This window comes from Mobula birostris, chromosome 5 (assembly GCF_030028105.1).
Source record: "Mobula birostris isolate sMobBir1 chromosome 5, sMobBir1.hap1, whole genome shotgun sequence".
Lineage (NCBI taxonomy): Eukaryota > Metazoa > Chordata > Chondrichthyes > Myliobatiformes > Myliobatidae > Mobula > Mobula birostris.
The window spans coordinates 80502830-80528429 of record NC_092374.1 but is presented as its reverse complement, the minus strand read 5'-3'; the positions used below and the strand labels follow the sequence as shown (position 1 = coordinate 80528429).

Below are 25600 nucleotides of genomic sequence, written 5' to 3'. Positions count from 1 at the left end.
CCTCTGTAACATCGTGACTCACAAACAAAGCAGAGTAAATCATTAGGATACAGTCACCGAGTACAGACGCAGGCCCTTTAGTCCATTGAGTCTGGGCTGAACATCACACTAATCCCAGTTTATTCTCTCCCCCAATTTCAATCACCTCCACCCCCCGATGCTCTCCCTCACCCACTCACAGAGGAAACTGCTCCCTGCTTGGGCAGTTGTATCTGCCACCTCCCCCCCCCCCCCAACTCCACACAGTGCCAAACCCCTAAGACCTAACCCCACCCTGCAGGATAACCAAGTCCATGGTGGATGCCAATTTGGACCACAATTCATGCTGAACTCATTCCTACCTTCCACCTCAAGGTATGTCTGGTTTCCAAACTGGTACGGTTGGCACAGCGGGTAGTGAGTGCCCTCTCTCATGGTTCCAGAGACCTGCGCTCAATCCCAAGATCAGGTGCTTCTGTGCGTGTGAGAGTGTGAGCGTGTGTGTGAATGTGAGAGTGTGAGTGTGAGCATGAGAGTGTGAGTGTGAATGCGAGCATGAGTGTGTACATGAGTTTCCCCTGGGTGCTCGGATTCCTCCCACATCCCAACGATCGACGTGCAGGGTCCGTGGGTTAATCAGCCACTGTAAATTAACCCCTGGTGTGTGGGTGTGGGGTCGGTTGATGGGTATGTGAAAAGAATATAACAGGATCAAGTTGATGGTCAGCACGGATTCGAAGGGCTGAAGGGCCTGTTTCGTGCTCTGCAACTCTAGTTCCTGGCTGACAAGTGGGAGAAGCTGACTGCGATTAGATCATATCCACATCTCCCAGATCACTGGCGTGACTCGAGAAGTCTTTGCACCTCCAACTAATTCTGTACGAAGGACTTATTTGCAAGGTATTTTTATCACACTCCGTCGTCACGAGCATCATTCAGCTAAATAAAGCGCTCAGTGTTCGCCCTCCCTCTTGCTGATGTACTGCATAACCCTTACCCTGAATACAAGCAACTCTCTACGAATAGAAGTGGCAGTCTTACCTCGTCTGATAAATCATAACCTTTGAAAGTTACAAAGTGGTCATGTCTCGCAATAACTTGGACACCGACGCACTGGGAATCAAGAGGAAATTCTTGGGTAGAGATGCTCTCAGAGAAATCCTCCCTCAGTGACACATGATGAGATGTCCATTTCCCCCCACACTCTGCTCCTCAAATAAAACCCCCGAATGATGTCACACACGCTCCTTTTAAGGTGCTGGAGTTCTCCAGGGGATTCCCAGCACCCCCACGAGGGAGGGAGGGAGTGGACAAAGTTTTTAATTTATCGTTTCCTACTTCAGTGTTAGCGACGCTTCACAGGTCTGTGACACCCCCCCCCCCCCACCACTTGCACACTGTGGGGACGACGGCTGTCACACCACATGGTCCTTACCAGGGTGATATATGGAAAAACTGTCAAATCAGATTACTCGTAAGCCTTTTCCTATTGAATACACCATAACACAGTAGGTAAACTGGAACTTTAACCCCACAGAATAAACAGTGTTGCTATTCAGTCAAACTACAAGTGTCTGACAAAATGCTGAGTAACCCTTACCTTGCCGAACAAACACCGACTCTCTACAGTAAATTGTGACTAACCCTTTCAGTTCTGAATAAACAGTGGCCTGGTGGGTTACACAATGAGTAACCCTTTCCCCACTGAACAAACTGTAGCTCTAACCGTTACACTATGAATAACCCTTTCCCCGCTGAGCAAGGAGATTTATTATCAGTAGGTACATTTACCATAAGCTACCTTGAGATTCGTTTTCTTGCAGACATTTACAGGAAAAAAGAAACACAATGGAATCTTACAAAAAACAACTACACATTAACAGGGGACCTGATAGACATTTATGTTTTTAAGAGACATTGATACCGTGGACAGACAGCACTTTTTTCCCAGGGCAGAAATTGCTAATACAGGAGAGAATTTTAAGGTGACTGGATGAACGTCCCTCTCTTCTTCCTCCCCACTGTCTGCTAATCCACCAGTCTCTTCTTTTAATCTGGTCTCCTACACATCTCTCCTACTGGTGTGGATAGCCAGAGGCTTTTCCCCAGGGCTGAAATGGCTAACATGAGGGGGAATAGTTTTAAGGTGCTTGGAAATAGGTACCCGGGGATGTCAGGGGTAAGATTTTCACACAGAGGGTGGTGGGTGCGTGGAATGCACTGCCGGTGACGGTGGTGGAGGTGGATACAATGCGGTCTTTTAAGAGACTCCTGGATGGGTACTTGGAGCTTAGAAAAATAGAGGGCTATGTGGTAAGGAATTTCTAGACAGTTTCCAGAGTAGGTTACACAGTCGGTACAACATTGTGGGGCTGAGGGGCCTGTAAGGTGCTGTAGATTTCTATGTTCTATGCACTCCCTCTGCCCCTCAACCTCCCCTATTTACTGATACCTCTCACCCTCATCTCCCCCTCTTCCCTTCATGTCCCAGCCTTTCACATCCACTCCACAACCTCCCCTTACCCCTAACATCAATACCTCTCACCTCCCTGTATCAATAATTATCCCTCCACCCTCCTCTTCATTGAGATCCGCCAGGGAGTGGCCGTGTCACCCAGCAATCCCCCGATTTAACCCGAGCTTAGTTGTGGGACAACTTACAGTGACCAATTAGTCCACCAAGCAGCACGCCTTTGGACTATGGGAGGAAACCAGAGCACCTGGAGGAAACCTATGTGGTCTTGGGGAGAACGTACCAACTCCTTAATTGAACCTGGGCTGACTGTGCTGGGAAGCATTGTGTTAACCACTAGGCTACCCTGCTGGCCTCTCCCCTTCACCTTCCCCTCTAGGTTTCATTGGACCTACCTCACCCCTGACAGATCACCTGGTCACAGCACAGTCAGCGTGACCTGTTTTTTTTTTAAAAAAACACAGAGTGTGGTGGGTTCGTGAACGTGCCACCAGGGGTGGTGGTAGAAGGCAGGAACGTGAGCGGCTTTTCCACGCTCCCGCACAGGTCTCCTGCCATTGTCAGACAGGGTGGGCAACCACCAACAGGGAGGCAAATGGATGATGGAGGGCTATGCAAGAGGGAAGGGTTGGATCGACCTTGGAGTAGATAAAAAAAAGGACGGCACAATATCGTGGGCCAAAAGGCTGGCACTGTGCAGTCTTCTAAACAGAGAGAGAGAGACTGATAAATGACCAACGTACACATGCAAAAGAAAATGCTGAGAGCACGTGTAACACTTTCTCTACTGAACACCCCGCACCTCTGTACAGTAGAACTGCAAACAAGCAGCGCAGTTTCTGGAAATACTCAGCAAGTCAGGCAGCCTCTGTGGAGGGAGGAGCCACACTAACATTTCAGGTTGCGGAGCCCATGTCACAATGGGAAAGCACAAAGCTGAGTCAGGTTGCAGGGGGGGGGGGGTGGGGCAGAGGGAGCTGGAGACCAATGTGGTCAGTTTCACTTCTCCAGTTCTGACAGAAGGCCACTGGCCTGGAACATTACCCATCTTGCTCTCTCTCGACAGATACCACGATACCATCTAACCTGCTGTGTATTCCCTGCGTGTCCTGTTTCGGCAATGAATTCTCACTGTCGATGCCAATAACCCTTTCCCTGCTAAATAAGTAACGCTTTCACACTTATGCAGCTGACACTTTTTGGGGATTAACCTCGGAAAAATGGGACTTGATGTCACAGCAAATTCTTGGGTTTAACAAGCGACTTGTGAACTTTGGGACTAGGAATGTACTTTTGGAGATGACAGAGATCCTTAACCATCCCATCTCCACCCCTAACAGCCACTCCAAAAAGTGTACACTCAGTGGCCACTCTATTAGGTACATCTGTACACCTGCTCATTAATGCAAATATCCAATCAGCTAATCATATGGCAACAACTCCATGCATAAAATCATGCAGACATGGTCAAGAGGTTCAGAACAAACATCAGAATGGGGAAGCAATGTGATCTAAGTGACACTGACTGTGGAGAGATTGTTGATGACCGACGGGGTAGTCTGAGTATCTCAGAAACTGCTGATCTCCAGAGAGTTTTGCACACAACAGTCTGTAGAGTTTACAGAGAATGATGCAAGAAACAAAAAGACATCCACTGAGTGGCATTTCTGTGGGTGAAAACTCCTTGTTAATGAGAGTCGTCAGAGGAGAATGTCCAGCTGACAGGAACTCAAACCACCACGCACGCGTTACAACAGGTGTGTGTAGAGCAGCATCGCTGAGCAAACGTTGAAGGGGATGGTCTGCAGCAGCAAGAGACCAGAGACATACACTCGGTGACCACTGTACTGGCTGCAGGGAGGAACAGGAGTCACTTAGCAAAGTGACCACTGGGTCTATGTCCTGTTGACCACTGCAGTGACAAAGTTCACTTGTCGTTAACGTTCAATACACTGATCAGTAACACTCCGGGCACGTCCTCTGGTGTTGTCTTGGCCGAGCACCACGAATTCCTGACCCCCTACCTGGCCACAAAGCTGCCCGTGGGATCTTGCTGTGCAGTGGCCAGGGATCCGTCGATCCTGTGTAACAGGGAAGTTGGGGGGTTATCCACGTGCCCTCAGAGTGGTGCCAAGTCGTAGAGCAATTTGGGGAGGGTTTGAGTGGTGTGCTGAAAGTTACCTTCCACCTTGGATGCCATGGAGTCTCAGAGTAATACAGCACAGATACAGGCTATTCAGCCCCATCACTCCATGTTCCCAATTTCCTACTGTCCCCCAACCCCTCCCCTCCATGCATCTGTCCAAGTGCTTCCTAAATGATACTATAGTACCTGCCTCAACCACTTCCTCTGGCAGCTCGATCCGTAGACTCACCCCACCCCCCCACCCGAGTGACAATGTTAAACCGTTCCCTTCTCATCTTAAACCTCCACCCCTTGATTTTCCCCACCCTGGGGAAAAGACAGTGACCATCCACCTCATGCTTGCATCTGTCATAATTTTCAATAAAGTCACACCTTTGTTTTCCAGCGTTCCAATGAATACAGGCCAAACCTGTCAAGCACCCTCCTGTCACTGTCACTCAGACCCTCAAATCCCAGCAACATCGCCGTGAATCCTCCCTGCCCTCTCCCCAGTTTCACCACAGCCTTCCACATCGACAACTGTGCAGTCATGCATGTTGGTTGTAGGGATAAAAGCACAGTATTTCCAAGCGGGGAGTGGAAGAGCGAGGGAATGGGAGGGGGAGGGAAGGTGGGAGTGGGAAAGGGGAGTGAAGAGTGGCAGGGGAGGGGTAGGGAAAGGAGGAATGGGAGGGGGAGGGAAGGGGTAGGGTAGGAGGAAGGGAAAAGAAGAGAAGAGAGGGGAGGGGAGGGGGAGGAGAGGGGAGGGGAGGGGGAGGAGAGGGGAGGGGAGGGGGAGGAGAGGGGAGGGGAGGGGGAGGAGAAGGGAGGGGAGGGGGAGGAGAAGGGAGGGGGAGGAGAAGGGAGGGGGAGGAGAAGGGAGGGGGAGGAGAAGGGAAGGGGAGGAGAAGGATAACAAAGAGAAGGGGGAGCAGTTAGGAGAGGGGGTGAGGGGGAGGGGGAACAGTTTAGGTGGGGAAGGGAGGACAGGGGGAGTACAGGGAGGTGGAGTAGGAAAAGGGTGAGAAGGTGAAGTGGGGAGAGGAGGGGTAAGAGGGGCAGAGGAGGAAGATGATAGGAGGGGAAGGGAGAAGAGGGGTGGGAGAGGAAGGGAGGGAGGGGAAGTGGAGGAGAAGGGGGGACATTACGTCTGTAATGTGTGCTCACCGTTCACCAGAGCTCAACCGGTCAACGTCAGCGAGCGCCTTCACCTCGTCCAGTGGTGCCCGAGTGGTACTGAGACCGATACTGTGCACAGTAATATCCCACAGGTGGTCGCTGGGCTCCTCTCACGCCCTACAGGTGGCTGAGACTGGGTTGTGGGGAGAGGAGGTGCAGCTGGGGGTGGGGGGGGGAAACGGCTGGGTGAGAATCCTGGGACTGTGGAGGAACTGTGGGGTGGAGGGAGGGTGGGCTCTCCATTAACTGGCCAGGGTGGGTGGTCTTCTCTGCCTGTGGGATCTCTCTGAACCCACACACAGAACAGAGACCTGGTTTTAGGAATAGCCATCTCCTCCTCCGCCCCATTAGTTGTGGAAACACCACTGGAGAAAATTCCAGCCCCTCTTCCTCTCCAACAGGAACTGCTGAATATCCCAAGGTCTGGCAGCCCATCCACTGGCCCAGCTCATTTCCAGCCGGTGATCTCAGCCTGGTCACACCTCACTCCCAGTCCCTTCCAGACTCTTCCAGAGCAGTGGGATATCCGGGAGAAATCCCGAACCGCCATGAGGTCACCTTCGGAAAATCAGAGGAGGAAGAGAGTGGGCAGGGAGAAAACTCCTGGCAGTGAGAGGCAGGAGGCAGGAGGCCACTTGATTCATCAGGTTTGGACCCGGAACATTAATCCCACATGTGTATTTACTTCTCCGTAACAGAGTGAAGCTCCCTCTAATCTGTCCCATCACACACTCCCAGAGTCAGACACAGAGTGAAGCTCCCTCTACACTGTCCCATCACACACTCCCAGGGTCAGACACAGAGTGAAGCTCCCTCTACACTGTCCCATCACACACTCCCAGGGTCAGACACAGAGTGAAGCTCCCTCTACACTGTCCCATCACACACTCCCAGGGTCAGACACAGAGTGAAGCTCCCTCTACACTGTCCCATCACACACTCCCAGGGTCAGACACAGAGTGAAACTCCCTCTACACTGTCCCATCACACACCCCTGGGGTCAGGCACAGAGTGAAACTCCCTCTACACTGTCCCATCACACACTCCCAGGGTCAGGCACAGAGTGAAGCTCCCTCTACTCTGTCCCATCACACACTCCCAGGGTCACACAAATGGTTGCCTCAGGCCGGGAATCCCCTCCTCTGGCAGAGGGCGGGGTCCTGGCCGACCCTTGCCCTGCCTCAACGGATGTCGGTGCGGCTCAGGTGTGTAGATCGACTCAAGCTGAGCTGCTCGTCGGGCCCAGGCCCCGCAGCCTTACCCAAGAGACGAATCCACACAACTTGAGCCGTCCCTCATCGACACCCACAATCCCATTCAGGGATGCAGGTAGGAGGTACCTTTCTGGGCTGCTGCTCCACACCCTCCACTTCCTAGCATTTGTCCACTGTCCCGACACGCTATGGCGGTCAGTCTTTCCACCTGGAGGTGAGGGGGGTCCCCAATGGAAGTCCCTCTACAAGGGAGTCCTCCCCATGCACCTTGGGGATCTCGGCTGGAGGGTGCTGCATAAAGCGGTGCCCCGCAATAAGTTCTTTAGTCTGTACACGGATCTCCCAGCCGCGTGTCACTTCTGCGGGCTGGAGGAGACCGTGTACCATATGTACGTGGAGTGTGTGAGGCTGCAGCCTCTTTTCACGTATTTGCGTGGGCTGCTTCTCGCCTTCTGGTTGCATTTCAGTCCCACCCTATTCATATATGGTCATCCAGTAAGGAGTGGGGCACATAGAGATGAGGATGTCCTTGTCAACTTGCTCCTGGGGCTGGCGAAAATTGCCATCCGTGGCTCCTGGAAAAGGGTGGCAGGAGGTTCTCCCCAGGCGGACTGCCTGGCTATGTTTAGGGGGTATGTTCGTGCCCGGGTGAACATTGAAAAGGAATACGCACAGTTCACAGCGACCGTAGAGATGTTCCGGGACCGTTGGGCTCCGCGGGGTGTAAATGCCATCATTGATGAGGATGGCAATATATTGGTTTAACATGTATTGTCTGTTTGTAGTGTAGTAAATGTGTTAGTCACTGGTTTTGTAAATATTGTATAGCACCGACATTTGTAATAAAGAATTTTGTAATAAAAACAAAAAAAAAAGGGTCAGACAGAGAGTGAAGCTCCCTCTACACCGTCCCATCACAGACTCCCAGGGTCAGACACAGAGTGAAGCTCCTTCTACACCGTCCCATCATGCACTCCCAGGGTCAGACACAGAGAGAAGCTCCCTCTACACTGTCCCATCACACACTCCCAGGGTCAGACACAGAGTGAAGCTCCCTGTCATGGTAGCAAATAGAGTTCAGGGAGAGTCCAGTTTGAATGCTTCAAGTTTCAATTTGTTCCTTGTTTACGGAATTCTCTGATGTCACAGTGTGGATGTAGCGATGTTTTAGGGGGCTGGGGAAGTTGGGTGGTGTTGGGGTGACTGAGCCGAAGGGAACAAGTGGAGAGGAAACGGATTTCCCTATCATGTCATTCCAAGAAGCACTTGATAGCCAACACTGTAACGTGGGAATCTCAAGTAACAATGGAATACAGGAGGTCAATGGCTGGATAATGTGCAGTATGTGTGAGCCAATCACCAGATCCCTAACACCTCCCAACCATCTGCAACGCATAATTTGTTACGTCACAAAATCGCTTACAGATTTCTGCTAATGCAGGCTGGAGAGCATTCTAACTGGTATAGGGTTCCAATGCACAGGATTGAGAAAGGATGTTGAATCAGCCGGCACCATCACAGGCACAACAACCCCCACCCCCACCATCGAGTACACCTTCAAGGGCTGGTGCATCAAGAAGGTGGCATCCATCATTAAGGACCCTCATGATCTGGGACATGCCCTGTTCGCTTTGCTATCATCAGGGAGGAGGTACAGGAGCCTCAAGACCCACACTCAACGATTCAGAAACAGCTTCTTCCCCTCTGCCATCCAATTACTGAATGGTCCACAAGTGTCACCTCAATATTCCTCTTTTGCACTCTTGAAATTTATTTCTGCCAGCAAGTAATTCTCTAACGTCCTGCTCTTTACTGCTGCCGCAAGACAACAAATCCCTTCCCGCTGCCTGCAAGGCTTTTGTACGTTCTCCCCGTGACCGCGTGGGTTTCCCCCGGGTGCTCCGGTTTCCTCCCACAGTCCAAAGACGTACCGGCTGGCAGGTGAATTGGTCGTTGTAAGGATTAAATCGGGGGTTGCTGGGTGTCGTGGCTCGAGGGGCTGGAAAAGGGCCTGTTCCGTGCTGTATCTCAATCAATAATAAATAAATTTCAGGATAATGAAACTGATTCTGAGAGAACACTCCCCACTGGCCTGGGTGAGTGTGCATCAACACACCTGGGACAAAACAGCCCACTCAATCGGCAGCCAATTTACTCCCCAAAACACCCCTTGCCCCTACCACTGGTACAGAATGCCCGTCTACAAAATGCCCCATGGTTAATCGCCCAGACTACTTCGAAACCCACCACCCCTCACCAGGTCCAAAAGACTATTGGATTCCCCTTCAATTTGCATGCCATCTTTTATGTGGAGATCCACAGCTATTTTTCAGAGTTGTGGCTGGGTCAGTGTTCTGCAATTCCTCACTGGACAGTGTCAGGCAGACAGTATTATCGTCTGAGAAGATGGGAGTCCCACCCCTGCCTCCCCAGAGGCTTGAGGGCCAGAGCAATTAACACCTACAAGGGAGACCGGCCGGAGATGAGGGTGACCCACACCATCCTGAGAGCAAGGTCTCTATGGTCGGACCAACACACACAAGATGCTGGAGAAACTCAGCAGTTCAGGAAATCAATAAACAGTCGAGATTTCGGGCCGAGACGCTTCAGCAGGATTGGAAAGGAAGAGGGAAGCCGCCACAATAAGACGGTGGGGGTCGGGGGGGGGGGGAAACAACAAGGAGTACAAGCTAGAAGGTCGATAGGTGAGGGAGAAGGTGGGTGGGTGAGGGAGGGGGGTTTGAAGCAAGAAGCTGGGAGGTGATGGGTGGAAAAGGCAAAGGGATGGGGAGTCTGATGGGAGAGCAGAGTGGACCATGGGAGAAAGGGGAGGAGGGGCATCAAGAGGAGGTGATGGGCAGGTGAGAAGGAAGAGATCAAAATGCAGAATGCAAGAGGGAAGGGTGAGGGGCAGAAAATACCGGAAGTTGGAGAAATGGCGTCAGGTTGGAGGCTACCCAGGCAGAGTATGAGGTGTTGCTCCTCCATCCTGAGGGTAGCCTCATCATGGCAGAAGAGGAGGCCGTGGATCAACATGTCAGAATGGGAATGGGGATAGGAATTGCAAAGGTTGGTCAGATGATAGCAGGAGAAGACCATGGAATGACATGTCGGATTGGGAATGGGGACAGGAACTGAAACGATTGGCCAGACGATGCTTTGCTGGTGTTGATACTCAGCTTCACTCTGTATCTAAACCTACCAACACCCTTTCTCAGCACCCCAAGCAAGTGGGGTGTGTGAACCACCCTCCCTCATTTCATAGTCACCTTGTATGGAATTAGGCCCAATTTGTCCACGACAACCAAGATGCCCATCTAAACTTATCCTGCTTGCCTGTAAACACAAAATACTCTGCAGATGCTGGGGTCAAAGCAACACTCACAACACGCTGGAGGAACTCAGCAGGTTGGGCAGCATCCGTGCAAATGATCAGTCAACGTTTTGGGCTGGAAACCTTCGTCAGTACGCTCCCCTGCTTGCCTGTACTGGGCCCATACCTCTCTCTCCAGAGGTTCCTACCCAACCTTTCTTTAATCTCATAGACCCTCAACATTAATCGAGGGGTCCGTGAACCCAGGTTGGGAACCCCTGCCCTTGGTCCTCTCCAGATGTCTTTCATTTACCTGTCTCAACCATGTTTTCCTGATAGCTCATTCCATACACAGACCATCCTCTGAGTGGAAAAAGTTACCCCTCAGTTCCCCCTCTCCTCTCTTACAATTTCAAAGAATTTGCAATCTGATCTAATGATTTGACCGACGTTTCTGTCTATGGACAACCCCAAACACAAAGAACACATCAGTACTGGACAGGAATGACCCTTCAGGTGAAGATGCCAAATCCTCTCTGCCTCAACGTGTTTCATATTCCTCTGTACCAATCCCTTCTGCCTGCCATGATCCATATTCTTTCACCTTGCATATTTATGAGTCTCTGAAACAGTTCATCTGCCTCCATCATCCACCACACCTTGAGTGCATTCCAGGCACCCACTGCTCTCTGAGTAAAAAAATATGCCGTCCACATCTCCTTTGAACGTACCCCCTCTCACCTTAAATGCATGCCCTCTGATACTGGACAATTCCAAACTGGGAAAAAGATATCTATCCACTGGAAAGATGTAAATAAAATTGAAAGAATAAAGAGTAAACTTACAAGGATGTTGCCGGGTCTGGAGGACCTGAGTTATAAGGAAACATTGAATAGGTTAGGACTTTATTCCTTAAAACGTAGAAGATTGAGGGGAGATTTTGATAGAGATATACAAAATTATGAGGAGTATAGATAGGGTAAATGCAAGCAGGCTTTTTCCACTGAGGTTGGGTGGGACTACAAATGAAGGTCATCTGTTATGGGTGAAAGGTGAAAAGTGAAAAGTTTAAGGGGAACATGAGGGGCAACTTCATCCTTCAGAAGGTGGTGAGAGTGTGGAATGTGTTGCCAATGCAAGTGGTGCATGTGAGCTCAATTTCAATGTTTAGAGAAGTTTGGGTAGGTACATGGATGGTAGGGGTGTGGAGGGCTATGGATCTGGTGCAGGTTGATAGGAGTAGGCAGTTTAAATGGTTCAACATAGACTAGATGGACCGAAGGGCCTGTTTCTCTGCTGTAGTTTTCTATGTTTCTACACCAGCTGTCTATGCCTCTCATAATCTTACAAACCTCTATCAGATCTCCCCTTAGCTTCTGCCACTCCAGAGAAAACATCCCAAGTTTGTCCAATCTCTCATTATAGCACATGCCCTCTAAAACAGGTAGCATCCTGGTAAACCTCTTCTGCACCCTCTCCAAAGCCTCAACACCTTCCCTGTATGAGGTGACCAGATCTGTACATTAATACTCCAGATATCATTTAACCAAAGTTTTATAAAGCTGCAACATAACTTCCTAAATTTTGAACTTCATGCCTTGGGGAAAAATCTTCACTTAAGACCAAAGAGAAAATCTCTCAAGATTTCACAGGCCCAGAGAATGGCACCTGTTTGAAAGGTTTGAATCTTCTGCCTTACAGGGTGTAAAACCATCAATCATGAAGAAGATGTGCCAGAGGCTCAACTTCATTAGCAGCTTGAAGAGATTTGAAATGATTCTTTCGAGTTTCTACAGACATACAGTGGAGAGCATTCTGACTGGTTACAACTCCCTCTGGTATGGAGGCTCCAGTGCACAGGATCGCCAGAGGCTGGAATCTCAGCCTGCTTCCCCACAGGCACAATCCTTCCCAGCACCCAGGACACCTTCAGAAGGCAGCGCCTCAATAAGGTGGCATCCATCATTAATGACCCCCATCACCCAGGACATGCCCTCTTCTCATTACTACCATCAGGGAGGAGGTACAGGAGCCTGAAGACACACACTCAGCGATTCAGGAACAGTTACTTCCCCTCTGCCATCTGATTTCTGAATGGACATTGAACCCATGAACATTACCTCACTACTCCTCTTTTGTACTATATTTGTAACTTGTATTAATTTTTGTGTCTTACACTGTACAGCTGTCACTGAACAGAAACAATCACAACATAACTCAGTGATAATAAACCCGATTCCTATTCTGAACAGCAGCACCCCCCACCAACACAAACCTTCCCAACTAATGTTCCTTCTCTCCCACCCTCGTGACATTCACACATTCTACCCTTGAGAGACAGGGTGGGGAAATGCAGCCACCAAACACAAAAGAAAGTGCTCTATTGTCAGTCCCTTGGCTGGCACTGTGGCACACCCTCTCAGCCCCAGTGGGGTTGGGGTGGAGGAAGGGCAACTATGAGGGTCAGGGAGCAAAGGTCGCGATCCCGGTGCAAGGGTCCAGTCTTAAATCGCGCTGCTGCACTGCTACGTCAGCGCAAAGGCCCTTAGTCAGCAATTCTGCAAACAATTACTGTCGTTTAAAATGTCTTTAACGTCTCAACACAGTGGCTCTCACAGACAAAGACTAAGGCAGAGACACACAACAAAGTTTGGTGCTTGGTTTTTGCACAGGAGAGGTTAAGGAATTCTAAAGGTTAGGGGGTGGGGTGCAGGACGTTGCATGCATTTGGAATGTGTCACAGGGTTCTGTGTAGGAAGTGGACAGTGTCCTGGGCAGAGATTAGAAGGAGACTCTTTTGCTCAAGAGGTTGAAATCTCTGAGGAGTGAGGTGTAAATGTACGAGTGGATCATTCGGTATAGCCGCTGTATCACAGCTGGTGTGGTGTGGGTACAAATGTTCATGTTCCCGCTCCGCCCCCCCCCCCCGTGACCTCCCATACCCTAGTGACGTGCGAGGTCAGTGGGTTAATCAAGTGTGTGGCTGGGGGGAGCTGATAGATGGGGATGTGGGGGATGAAATATGGGCAGCAGTTGGGTTGGAACAGACTCGAGGGGCTCAAGGGTCTGCCCCCTTGCTGACTGCCTCTGCCACTGTGAAACGGTTCCAAGTGAGAGGGGAAAGTCCGGGATGGAGGCAGGGAAGGGAGAAAGTCCAGGAACTGGGAGCACGGAGATAAGGCTGCCATTAGAGAGTGTAATTGGGAATGCTGGAGAATGTTTAACCCGGCGAGGGTGGGTGGGACTTGCCACGAGATGGAAGAACGCACAGCTGAACATCCTCTGGAGAAGCTACAGAAGCAGACGAGCAGAAAGCAGCAGAAGGTAGCGCTGATAAGGAGAGATAAAGGCGGGTGTGGGGAACGCCAGACACACAGACCGGCTGAGCTGAATGGACTTGCCCCGTGTTGCCCCTGGCGCCATCTTCTAGCTTGCTTCCTGAACCTCTCCGTAAACCTCCAGCAGGCTCACTATGCTCTTGGTCAAAGGAGACTGCTCGACCCACCGTCCCCATACTATATCACTCAAGAACACAGAGTCAAAGTCAAAGTAAAGTTTATTATCAGATATATATGTCACCACATACAACTCCGACATTCTTTTTCCTGTGGGTATACTTAGCAAATCTATAGAACAATAACTGTAAACAGGATCAATGAGCAACAAACAGTGCAAATGCAGATATAAATAAATAGCAATAAATAATGAGCATGAAATAACAAGATAAAAGAGTCCTTAAATGAATGTAGTTATCTCATTTTGTTCAAGTGCCTGATGGTTGAGGGGTAGTAACTGTTCCTGAACCTGGTGGTACAAGTCCTAAGGCTCCTGAACCTTCTACTTGATGGTAGCAGCTAGAAAAGAGCATGGCCTGGGTGGTGAGGATATTTGGTGATGGATACTGCTTTCTTATGACAATGCTTCATGTAGATGTGTTCAGTGGTTATGGAGGGTTTTACCCCTGATGTACTGGGCCGAACCCACTACCTTTTGTAGGATTTTCTGCTCAAAGGCATTGGTGTTCCCGTACCAGGCCACAACGCGGCCAATAGGCACATTACATCCGGTCCTGACGAAGGGTCTTGGCCTGAAACGTCGACTGTACCTCTTCCTAGAGATGCTGCCTGGCCTGCTGCGTTCACCAGCAACTTTGATGTGTTACATTACATCTCTGGAAGTTTGCCAGGGGCTTTGATGATGTGTTGAATCTCCGCAGACTCCACCGTGAAAGTGTGGCCGGGGTGTTGACAGCGGCAGGAATAACATTCTGAATTGTATTTAGTTAAAGGCAGGGAGTATGGTAGGTAAGACTGATGAGCTTAGGGCACGGATCAGCTCGTGGAATGACGACATCCCCCCCACAGCCCAGGGTGGCAGCAAGAGGGGCTTGGAACCCTCACGTCCAAGCGTTGCATTCCACATTCCAGTTACGGTGTGCGGCCGTGAGAATGGGCACAGCCCGGAAACGCAACTCCTCCGTGCAGATGCAGCGCACGGCCGGTTAGCAACATGGCTTATATCAAATCATGATAGGCACAGGAAGGGTAGGTGGTATGGTAGGGGAGTGTGAAGCTCCAGGTGTGAGAGGGGACCCGAGGGGCAAGTTCCTCACCTAGAGGGTGGTAGGATATTGACTATGAGCTGCCACAGAAAATGGTTGAGGCAGGTATAGTAACATTTAAAAGATATTGGGACAGGTACATGGATATAGGCATAGGGTCATTACACACAGAAACAGGCCCTTCAGCCCATTTAGTCCATGCTGACACATTTCGCTACCTAGTCCCATCGATCTGCACCTGGATCATTGAGGTCCAAACTCTTCCCATCCAACGCACCGATCCAAACTTCTTTCAAATGTAACACACACACACAAAATACTGGATGAACGCAGCTGGTAAGGAAATGAGTAACAGTCGATGTTTTGGGCCCAAACCCTTCCTCAGGACTGGAAAGGAAGGGGGAAGCAGCCAGAACAAAAAGGTGTGGTGAGGGAATGAGGCTAGCTGAACAGTGATAGGTTAGGGTTAGGGTTGGGTGGGAGAGGCAAGGAGCTGGAGAAGAAGGAATCGGACGGGAGAGGAGAATGGACCAAAGGAGAACCGGAAGGAACCAGGGGGAGGCGATAGGCAGATGAGAAGTGAAAGGTCAGTGTGGGTAATAAAAGAAGTGGGGGGAGGGGGAGGGAGATATTGATATTCATTCCATCAGGTTGGAGGCACCCCAAGCAGAATTTAAGGTGTTGCTCCTCCACCTTGACAGGGCCTCATCTTGGCACCAGAGCATTCATCACTTCAAAGTTCAAAGTAAATTTATTTCCAAATACATCCCATGTACAAATGTGGTTATACATACATGTCCCCATATACAACCCTGAGATTCGTTTTCCTGTGGGCATTCACAGTAAATACAAGAAATGCAATAGTATCAATGAAAGTCTGCACCCAGCAGGATAAGCAAACAACCAGGGTGCAAAAGCCAAAAAACTGTGCAAATACAAAAATAAAAAGAAATAATAAGTAATATACATGGAGACCATGAGATGACAAGTCCTTGAAAGCGAGTCCATCTGGCAGCTCGTTCCACACCAGCAGCACCCTCTGATTAAAAACATTCTTCCTCAGGTTCCCCTTAAATATTTCACCTTTCTCCATAAACGTGTGACCTCCAGTTCCAGTCTCGTCCAATGTCAGTGGAAAAAAACTGACCGTACTCACCCGATCTAAACCCCTCTGAATTGTGCATACCTCTGTAAGATCTCCCCTCATTCTCCATACTCCAGGGAATAAAGTCAGAACATATTCAAACATTTCCGATAACACAAGTACTGGCAATATCCTAAATTTTCCCAACATTCTTTCACTAGAAAAGGTCAAAAGGATATTGCCAAACACGGGTAAATTGGTCAATTTCCCTCTATCCCTCCATCTCCCCATCACATCACTATTCTTCCCTCCTCCATCACTCTCTCCATCCCCCACCACATCTCCACTTTCCCTCCTCCATCTTTCCATCCCCATCACCTCCACTTTCCTTCCCTCCTCCATCTCTCTGTCCATAACATCTTCACCCTTCCTCCCTCCATCTCTCTGTCCCCATCACATCACCACCGTCTCTCCCCGTCTCCATCCTCTCCATTTCCCCATCACATCTCCACTCTCCTTCCCTCCTCCATTTCTCCGTCCCCATCACCTCCACTTTCCCTCCCTCCTCCATCTCTCCATCCCCATCACATCTCCACCCTCTCTCTCTGTCTCTATCTCTCCATCTCATCTGCACTCTCCTTCCCTCCTCCATCCCCATCACATCTCTACTCTCCCTCCTCCATTTCTCTATCCCCATCACTTCCACTTTCCCTCCCTCCTCCATCTCTCCATCCCCATCACATCTTCTCTCCCTCCCTTCCTCCATCTCCATCTCTCAGTCCCCTATCACAACTCCATTCTTCCTCCCCCAGCTCCATCACTCTATCTCCATCAAATCTCTACTCTCCCACCTCCATCTCTCCATCCCCATCACATTTCCACCCTCCCTACCCATCTCCATCTCTCTGTCCCCATCACAGATCTGCACTCCCACTCTCTCCTGTTTCCACACTCACCCTCTCTCCTCCGACTCCACACTCTCCCTCTCTCCTCCATCTCCACTCTCTCCATTTCCACTCTCCCTCCCTCTCTGCTCCATCTCCACTCTCCCTCTCTTCTTCATCTACCCTTCCTCTGTCCTCCATCTCCACCCTACCTCTCTCTCTTTCTTTCATCTCCACCCTCCCTCCTCCATCTCCACTCTCCCTCCCTCCTCCGTTCTCCCTCTCACTGCCCCACTGCTTACTCAACACAAATGCCCACACTGGAGTCCTGGACCCGACAATGCCTGGCTCCGGAAAACATATTGCGATTGCAGTCAACTACCCGGCCCATCCTTCCCAGTACGACCTATTTGGACCCTGCATTTCTCTGGCAACTATTGACTGCCCCCAGCAGCACCAAAGTTACCAGCGAGAGGTTCAGTCACCATCTCACTCAGTGGCGGTGGGGAGCGGGTCTCAAGTGGCCCAGTGGTCTAGCTGCTGCCCTCCTCGCCCCAACGGTCACAAACACTCGCACAGCAAGATTCCAGAAAGAGCAACAGGTTGACAGCCAATCCAGTTGGAATCGATCGAGGGGGTCAGAACTAACCGGGACCACACAGCCGCTGACCGCGATGGGATGCTGCGTCCTCACTAGGTCACTGTGGAGATCAACTGGGTGGGAGGGGACAGGAACAACCTCACTGAGGAGAAATGTTTTCCGCCGTGGCTCCCTTGGCCTGGTGATGTATCTCAATGGCCCGTTGCAGGAGGCAGGGAAGAGGAGTGTGTGGTGTGCCTGGAAGGCTGAAACAGGATTGCAGAGGGAGGGGAGGACAGACGTTAAGTTCTGGGGAAGTGGTATCCTGAGAACCAGCTGCCATTGGCTTATCAAGGGTCGGTGTTCGGGGGCTGGGGTGCAGGAAACTTGCCGGAGGGAGGAGGCAGGTGGCACGGATGGCGGCAGGGTTGGACTACAGCGGGACCAGGATGAAACGTAGGGCCAAGATTATCCGGGGGCCCTGGTGGAATTCAGAAACGTGGAGTGAGAGAGCAGGAGGGTTGGGGTTGGGTGAGAGTCCTGGGGGACCCAGCACACACCCGCTTGCTCTGACAAACTCCTTAGGGAGCCAGGATCCTTGTCACACAGAACAACTGGAGTCAGCCCCACCCCTGCCCACATTTAAAGGGTCCCCAGCGACTCCTATTTCCCCTTTAAAGACCCCTTCATCAACCTCCTGCATCAGGTAGAACAGATGCAGGCTCAATCCTTATTTGACTTTTGCCCTCCCATCGCCATCTCTCCCCGGATACCATCTGTGAAATTGTATCAGCAACTGCCCCCCCACCCTTTCCCCAACTCCCACCCTTTCCCCAACTCTCCCCACCCTTTCCCCAACTCCCCCTGCTCCAACTCCCCCACCTCCCCAACTCCCCCCAACCCTTTCTCCAACTCCCTCCTGCTCCAAGTTAGTCAGTAGAAGCTGCTTGCCCTCCCCACCTCCTGCACAAGAAGGTAGCCGACCACTGCATGCTGCCCCCTCAACAACCCCCACCTTCTCCTGGCAGGAAGCTGCAGTAAGTTCAACACAAAAAGAGCAGCAATTCGGAGTGAGGCCACGAACAAGAGGGAGTCATCAAATGCAATCCCATCCCAGATCAGTGCTCTCTGTAATTACCCACTCTTTCGAAGTGTTCTTCAAACTAAGCACGCACACAGGCACAAACACTCACACATATACACACACGTACAAATACACACACACGCACAGCACACATTTCCACAAACACACTCACACACACAAATATACACACAAACACACTAGCTTTCACACACAAACACAAATATAAACAGAGACACAGACACACAAACATACGCACACTCTCAGAGACACACTGACACATACTCACGTACATACACACAGTCACACTCACACACAAGTACACTTTGACAAGCAGACATGCAAGTACAGACTTTCATACAGACTCACAATGTCAAAGACATGCATACACCTAAACACATAACTCTCTCTCTCTCTCTCTCTCTCTCACACACACACACACACACTCTCAGACATACACTGGCTTACTCTCACAAGCACATAGTTGACACATGCACACTCATACTCTCAGGCGTACACTCACCGACATGAATTTACACAAACATGCACTTATATGCTTACAGACACACATTAACACACACTCAGTTACACACAATTCTTCCCAGCTGACACACACAACACATACTCCCACAACCACGGACACACTCTCAGATGACACACACTCAGAGACAGACATGTAAACACACACGGAGACAGAGACACATAGATAAACAGAGTTTGCACACACACATACACACTCGCACACACACATACACACACACACACACTCTCTCTCACACACACACACACACTAACTCACACACACAGACAAAGAGAGACAGGGACACACAGGCAAAGTGCAGTTGCAACCGAGAATTTACAAGGACACTCCAGCCCCCTGTCCCGCTGGAGATCTGGACGAATATAAAACTGAATTTAAAACCAATCCAACATCAACCAGAACAACACACCAGCCTGTCACCAGTCCTCACATCACAACAAGGCCACCTTGCAAAAAGTCACTGCTGGGCAAACTACTGGCTAATCCGGAGCACATTTTCCTCAGAGAGAAACATTAGATGAGGAACTCATAACAAAAGCAGGTTTCTAAACTTTGCAAATGACCAGTAAGATTCACTTACCTCCAGCTGAACGACCTTTACCAAATATTCTTTGTTTAAATAGATCCCCCTTTTTTGTTTAAAGATCCAGTCCTTTTAAATCTCAGGCTCAACCATTCTCTTTCTCTCTCTCTCACTCTCTCTCTCTCTCTCTCTCTCTCTCTCTCTCTCTCTACCCTGGTCTTTTAAACAAAGAGCTGCTGGTTGATGCAGCCCCTCCCCCCATGCACACCCTCAACATCCAGCCTCGCTTTCAGCTGCCTCCCCCTCCCCTCCCCCTCCCCTCCTCCTCTGTCCCTCGTTCCCTCCTCCATCCCTCGCAACCTCCCTCGTTCCCTCCTCCCTCCCTCCCAGCTGACAGACTCATGCCGGCCAACACGTAGATAAACAGCCGAACGCAGCCGCCTCACAGCAGAGGGGCAGCCCTGCCACTGCCCCAGTGCAGCCGTGTCCCCCTCTTCCTCTCCCCTCCCCTCCCTCCTTTCCTGTCCCCTCACGGCCCTCCTCCCTCCATCTGGGGGAAGGGGATGGATTGGGCTGGTGGAGAGGGGAGAGAAGCCTGGAAGAGTGAGGGAGGAATGGAGGGGGTAAGAGCAAAGCAAGGGACACGGGTAGGAGGCAGAGGAGGTGATGGGAAATGAGGAGAGGAGGGGAGGGGTGAGAAGAAGGGGGATAGAGGGAGGGGGAGAAGAGAGATGTGGTGAGGCAGAGGGGAAAGTGGGGGAGGGGCAGGAGAGGAAGGTGGAGGGGCAGTTGGGGGAAGGGATGGTGGGGGAGGGGCAAGAGGGGAAGGTGGTAGGGAGGGGCAGTTGGGGGAAGGGATGGTGGGGGAGGGGCAGCTGGGGAAGGGAAGGTAGGGAGGGGCAGGGGGGAAGGTGTAGGAGAGAAAGTTGGAGGAAGGGAAGGTAGGGAGGGGCAGAGAAGGAAGGTGGAGGAGGGGCAGTTGGAGGAAGGGAAGGTAGGGAGGGGCAGGGGAGGAAGGGCAGGCAGGCCAGGTGGGGAGTGGTCAGGAGGGAAGGATGAGGCAGTGAGATATATGGGTGAGGAGGGGTCAGGAGGGAGGGATGGGGTAGTGAGGGATGTGGTTGCGGAGGGGTGAGAGAGAGGAATGAGGGATGTGTGGGAAATGGTACTGGACATCCCAAAGAACACTGAGTGGACACCAGTCACTGCTGCCCACTTGGATGGACCTGCTTCCTGAGGGGACACTGAAGATGCTCCCCCTCCCACTGTGACAGGAGGGAGAAACAAGACAGCCTGAGCAGCAGACACTGGGATCTTCCTGTGCATAGTAGGGGTTGTGCTCCACAGCTTCCTCCATCCAGCAGGAAGGGGCCAGGCTGCCCCAGTACCCCTGGCCATACTCCTCGTTAGCTGTGTGCTAAGAGAGAGCCCTGATGGACAGCCCCCTTGCCTCCTCCAGCCAGAAGTGACCGATATCCCACCCCAACCACATAATTGTGCTGAGCCCAACACCCCAGCCAAGAGCAAACGTTGTCAAACAGTGCAGACCATTCAGCCCAACTCATCTGTGCTTGGCAAGTTTGCTATCAAATTCCACTTTCTGGAGAGGGGACGAGAGGATAGGGAGAGAGGGGGGACGCAGATGGGGAGGGAGGGGGACGCAACTACAGGGGGGCGCAGATACGGAGAGAGGGGCGTGGATGGGGTAGGGAGAGACAGCAGAAATGGAATGGGTGGGTAATCCTTGATAACACAACACTGGGATGAATGCAGATCTTGTTCCCCCTGTCAGTGCTCCTCATGATACTGACGCCTCTCCACCCCCCCACTTCCCACTCTTCCTCCCCCAGAACTTGCTCCTTGCTCCCGGTGAAGCCCGTGTGCAGCTCATGTGCCCTTGTGGGGGGGGGCGGGGTAGGTGCAGGCTAATACCCAGCTCACTGTTCACCTCTGTCTCCTGTTGGCACCGGAGGGCTGTCAATCTTCGTCAGGCTCTCTGGAATCAAAGTGGGGTTGGAGAGGAACCACAGACCATGTTTCAAAGGTGTACCATGTCTCAGCAGGAATTTCTCATGGGGGTTGGGAGGAGAGGGGAAAATGGAGGCTACAACGAATCTGCTGGGGGCAGACACACTGGCTGGTTGAACGCCAATCTTTGACCTTGGACTGCTCTCCACTCGGAGGTTAGGGAGGAGGGAGGAAGTTGTAGATCAATGCCCCACCTTATCCTGAACCCTAACTGATGGGACCCAGCCATTCAGGGAGCCCCCACCCCCTCCCTAGTGCATAGGCTGCTTTAAGAGGGCAAAGGACTGGACCCCCTTTCAGAAGGGGCAGACCATGTGTCGTGTGAGGATATGAGCACTGCCTCCCCGAAGCCATCCCCGAAGATGATCCCATTGTATATATATTATATACACACACACACATACCTACATATACACACATATATACACATGGAATGAGCTGCTTGAGGAAGCCGTTGAGAGTCAGAATCAGGTTTAACATCACTGGCATTTGTCGTGGAATTTGTTGACTTTGCAGCGGCACTGCATTGCAACAGATGATAATATAGAAACAAACTGTGAATTACATTTAACTGTTGTGACGTTGAGTGCAAGCTCATTGCTACGGCACCACTCAACTAGCTGATACATCTCGCTCCTGTATGACCTCTCTCATCACCATCTGGGAATCTGCCAACAACGGTAGTAACTTCAGCAAATTTACAGATGGCATTTGAGCTGTGTCAAGTCACATAGTCGAGTAGTATTATGACATTTTGAAGATACTTGGACAGGTATATGGATAGGAAAGTTTCAGCGGGATACAGGCCAAACATGGACAAATCAGACCATCTTAGACAGGGATGGGGCAGTTCTGTTGTAGGGCCAGTTTCCTACTAGATGAGTAGGCCTCAGCATTCAGTCCTGCTGCCATTTGCCTCACTATCCACACAAATTCCCACTGGTGTCCTACGGCACTCTCCCATCTCACCCTTCACAGCTGTCCAACAACATCACTCACCTACTCTCCAATACTGATCACAATCCCTCTTTGTCCAACAGCAATCACAGTCACCCACTGTCCAATAGGATCACAATCACCCACTGTCCAAGAGTAGTAACAATCCCCAGTGTCCAACACCATCACAATCACCCACTGTCCAATTGTAATCACAATTACTCACTGTCCAATAGGAATCACAATCCTCATTGCCCAATAGCATCACAATCACAATCCCCACTGTCCAATAGCAATAACAATCACCCACTGTCCAATAGCAATCACAATCTCCACTGTCCAATAGCATGGCAATCACCTACTGTCCAATTAATATCAACTACAGTCACCCCCAGCCCAATCGCATGCCTTCGCTGCTGTCCAATAGCATCACAATTGTCCACTGTCCAATGGCAAGCCCTTGCTGCTGTCCAACAGCACTTACTGTTGCTCACCAATACTCAATGATGCCCAACAGCACTCTGTTATCTCCTGGGTGTGCACATTCCTGTGGTATCATGGATTCTATCCACTCCTGTACCAGGCAGACAGTCGAGGGCTCTGCCTGGGCCGACTGCCTGCCCCTCTTCCCAGGATACGTCCTTGGAGAGGGAGCATGCCGTCACCATGGTTACAGTGGGGGATTTTCAGGAATGGTGGGTCCCCACAGGGATTGACTGTATTATATACAGTAATAATCATATTTTAATTTGAATTTGTTCACTGTCTTGTAAATATTTGATGTTTGTATTTTGTGTAAATAAACTTTTGTAGCTTTGTAAAAAGAAAATGACAACCATTCAGCAAAACAAATAAGCTGGTCATTGAATGTGGTGGTGGGGTGGTAGGGGGCTTCGCCCATGCTCCAGTCAATATCAACAGTGATAAGATCGAGGCTTTCAAACTCCTCAACATCGGCCTGCCCTGGTGCAACCATGTCAATGTCATGACCACGAAGTCAAGTCAAGTTTAATGTCATTTAACTATATACATGCATATCATCAAATGAGACGTTTCTCCGGACCAGGGTGTAAAGCACAGTAGTATACATAACACATACTAACCTATGAAAGTAAAGGTGAAATCTACCGATGAATTACACATAAACAAACTAAAGTGCATAAACATTGTAAAATTCAGAACAGATTAACCAGAGATGCTTTGAATGCGATGTGGCAGTGAGTTCAGAAGCCTAATGGCCTGAGGGAAGAAACTGTTTCCCATCCTGACCGTTCTTCTCTTTGTGCATCAGAGTCTCCTGCCTGATGGTAGAAAGTCAAAAAGGATGCTGGATGGATGAATGGGATCCTTAATAATACTCAGGGCCCTGAGTAGATAACACTCCTGATAGATGTTCCCGATGGATGGTAGGGAGATCCCTATGATCTGCTCAGCTTGTCTCACAGTCCTTTATAGGGACTTCCGGTCCAATGCTCTGAGGTTCCCATACTGGATTACCAATGCCTCTACGTCCTCAAGAGGCTAAAGAAAGTTGGCATTGCAGTGGTAGTTAATAGCGTTATTCCTCTGCCACTCCCACATGGGAGGAGTTTACATTCTGTACAAGCATAGTTGTCAATAAAGTTCAGTTGAGTATCCTGCATGCTGGTGTACTGGTGTGCTCTGCACCCTCCCTCAAGAACAAACACAATATGGTGTCAGAAATGTTGCTTGTGACAAACTGGTGCTCCCCACCAAGTGAAGTCCCCAACAAGAAAGAATTTACAGTGCCACCGTGCTTTAAAAAAAAAGGAATTGGTGGAAGACAGGGAGGAAAACAAAGAGATAGAAACTGTCAAAAATAAAGAGAAAGACAATTATAATATTGGCAACACACATCAAAGTTGCTGGTGAACGCAGCAGGCCAGGCAGCATCTCTAGGAAGAGGTACAGTCGACGTTTCAGGCCGAGACCCTTCGCCAGGACTAACTGAAGGAAGAGTTAGTAAGAGATTTGAAAGTGGGAGGGGGAGGGGGAGGGGAGATCCAAAATGATAGGAGAAGACAGGAGGGGGAAGGATAGAACCAAGAGCTGGACAGGTGATTGGCAAAAGGGATATGAGAGGATCATGGGACAGGAGGTCCGGGAAGAAAGACGGGGGGGGGGGGAGGAAACAGAGGATGGGCAAGGGGTATAGTCAGAGGGACAGAGGGAGAAAAAGGAGAGTGAGAGAAAGAATGTGTGTATAAAAATAAATAACAGATGGGGTACGAGGGGGAGGTGGGGCATTAGCGGAAGTTAGAGAAGTCGATGTTCATGCCATCAGGTTGGAGGCTACCCAGACGGAATATAAGGTGTTGTTCCTCCAACCTGAGTGTGGCTTCATCTTTACAGTAGAGGAGGCCGTGGATAGACATGTCAGAATGGGAATGGGATGTGGAATTAAAATGTGTGGCCACTGGGAGATCCTGCTTTCTTTGGCAGACAGAGCGAAGGTGTTCAGTAAAATGATCTCCCAGTCTGCGTCGGGTCTCGCCAATATATAGAAGGCCACATCGGGAGCACCGGACGCAGTATATCACCCCAGCCGACTCACAGGTGAAGTGTCGCCTCACCTGGAAGGACTGTCTGGGGCCCTGAATGGTGGTGAGGGAGGAAGTGTAAGGGCATGTGTAGCACTTTGCCAATCACCTGTCCAGCTCTTGGCTCCATCCCTCCCTCTCCTGCCTTCTCCTATCATTTTGGATCTCCCCCTCCCCCTCCCCCTCTCAAATCCCTTACTAACTCTTCCTTCAGTTAGTCCTGACGAAGGGTCTCGGCCTGAAATGTCGACTGTACCTCTTCCTAGAGATGCTGCCTGGCCTGCTGCGTTCACCAGCAACTTTGATGTGTGTTGCTTGAATTTCCAGCATCTGCAGAATTCCTGTTGTTTGCGTTTTTATAATGTTGGCAATTCCTTTTTATGTTTATACAAGGAGCCTAAATTACCTGCGAATCCCTCAGCTTCAGTGACTATAATTTCAATGCAGTTCTATGGACAGGAAGTACATACCTAGTTTTTCTTTTTTCCAAGAAAGTTGGCATTGTAGTGGCGGTTAATAATCCTTTACCACTCAGTTA

General features: G+C 50.4%; 1 protein-coding gene across 3 annotated transcripts in view; it reads right to left on the bottom strand.

Annotated features, from left to right (window-relative positions):
• Positions 1 to 25600, bottom strand: part of LOC140197794 (lysine-specific demethylase 6B-like) — a 225974-nt gene that overhangs the window by 85240 nt on the left and 115134 nt on the right. Inside the window, exon 1 of one of the 3 annotated variants that reach the window (XM_072258244.1) lies at positions 19595 to 19723. The exons of the other annotated variants lie outside the window; for them this stretch is intronic. The gene's annotated coding sequence lies outside the window, so the exon portion shown is untranslated. Of the gene's footprint in view, positions 1 to 19594; positions 19724 to 25600 lie in introns of those variants that run through there. 3 annotated transcript variants of the gene reach the window in all.